The sequence below is a fragment of the Elephantulus edwardii genome, unplaced genomic scaffold (assembly GCF_000299155.1).
Source record: "Elephantulus edwardii isolate Elephantulus edwardi_28Jun2011 unplaced genomic scaffold, EleEdw1.0 scaffold00137, whole genome shotgun sequence".
NCBI lineage: Eukaryota > Metazoa > Chordata > Mammalia > Macroscelidea > Macroscelididae > Elephantulus > Elephantulus edwardii.
The window spans coordinates 2,462,292-2,464,420 of record NW_006399887.1 but is presented as its reverse complement, the minus strand read 5'-3'; positions in this window follow the sequence as shown (position 1 = coordinate 2,464,420).

Genomic DNA, 2,129 nt, shown 5'->3' with positions numbered 1-2,129 from the left:
CTGCCTGAAAATAAAACTGTCAAACAAGAAAGAAAAGCAGGGGACCACTGTTTATTCAGTGTGTCCTTTCTCCCTCTCCCCTGATATTCACTGTAGTGAAAAGATTCTCAGTAAAAAAAGAAATCACTCACATTTGAATAAAGTGCTCCTTAACATTTGACAAAGAGTTCACTGCAGAGTTGTAACAAACCCATTTCTGTTTGAACATAATGTGTTCAGCATGCTAGATGGAGTCAGAGCTCAATTAATGAAATAACAAAGAATTAATATAATTAGGGCTTATTATCCATGAAACAGTACTCATTAGTAGCAGATATTTCATCATTGCTAGCCTATTGTTGTTCCATGCTGTCAAATGTGACTCATAGCAACCCTATGTAACAGAGTTGAACTGCCCCATAGGGTTGTATAGGCTGTAATTTTATGGGACCTAAACACCAGGTCTTTCTCCTGGGGTCGATTTGAACATGAAACCTACGAGTATGCAGTCAAATACTTAACTATTGTCTTGCCACTAAGGAAGTCCTATGATACTTTAAAAAATATGCATCTGGCTTTACATCTTCATTTGGAAATGTAGATAAATCATTTGTTGTTATTAACCAAGAATGGTGCTTGTTGTAGAAACCGAAGAACCTTGCTTGCAGAACATGGAGAAAACTGATGCAATTACTGAAGATAAAATAAATTACCATGGACTGCTAGGAAAACAAACAGATTTGTCCTGGAGAGGGTTAAACCGGGTGGCTCCTTGGAGGCAAAGATTCTGAGGCTCTGTCTAACATACTTTGGACATGTTGTGAGGAGGGACCGGTCCCTGGAGAGGGATATCATGCGTGGGAGGGTGGAGGGACAGCGCAGGAGAGGAAGACCCTCTTTGAGGTGGATTGATTCAGTGACTGGGATGGGAGTGTCAGAGACAGTGCGATTGGCACAGGACAGAGCGGAGTTTAGGGCTGTTGTACATAGGGTTGCTATGAGTCGTAAGCGACTCGACGGCACATAACAACAACAACAACAAAATAAATTACAGCCAGTCAATTCAATTAATCTCAGCTTCAAGAAATCAAAAATCATCATCACAGTTCACTAGATAACAACATAATTGTTATGTACCATCAAGTTGCTCTTGACTCCTAGTGACCCTAAGTACAACAGCTCTGAATCCTGCTCTATCCTATGTCAACTTTATTGTCTCCGACATACCTATTCTCATTACCTCAGTCACCGTATCAATCCATCTCATCTATGGTCTCCCTCTCTTTCTCCGACCTTACACCCTTCCAAGCATGAAGTCCCTCTCCAAGGACTGGTCCCTCTTTGCAACATGCCCAAAGCATGTCAGACAAAGTTTCAGATACTTGACCCCAAGGAGCAGTTGGCTTTATCAGCTCTTGGACGAACCTATTTGTTCTCCTGCAGTGCATGATAGATTCAAAACTCTTCTCCAGCATAACAGTTCAAAGGCATCAATTCTATTTCTGACCCCTAGTCATCATCCAGCTCTCTGATGCATAACAAACAATTATGAAGACTATGGCCCAGATGAGGCACACCTTAGTCTCCAGACTGACATCGTTGCTCTTTATTAATACTTTGGAAAGGTCCCTGACAGCCTACTTTCAAAATGCAATTCGTTTCTTGATTTCCTGGCTTCTGGTACCAAGAGTGTTGATTGTGGAGACAAGCTAACTTAAGCCGTTAACAACTTCAGTCTCTTCACCATCCATCATGGTGCTGCCAATTGGCCCAGGGGTGAGAATCTTTGTTTTCTTGATGTTGAGCTGGAGAAAATACTGTAGTGGTCAAGGATTTAATTTTGCGTGGGTCTAATTAAGTAAGACCCATAAAAACGGTAGTCAAGAAATCAAGAGACACACTGCACTGGGAAAATCTGCCATCAAAGATGTCTTCAAAGTGCTTATGAGCAAGAATGTCACTTTAAAAGACTAAGATGTGCTTGATCCAAGCTATTGTGTTTTCACTTGCTACCTATACAGCTGAAAGTTGCACAATGAATATTGTTGTTGTTGTTGTTGTTGTTGTTATGTGTCGTTGAGTCGTTTCCGACTCATAGCGACCCTATGTACAACAACCCTAAACCCTGCTCTATCCTGCGCCAACCGCAC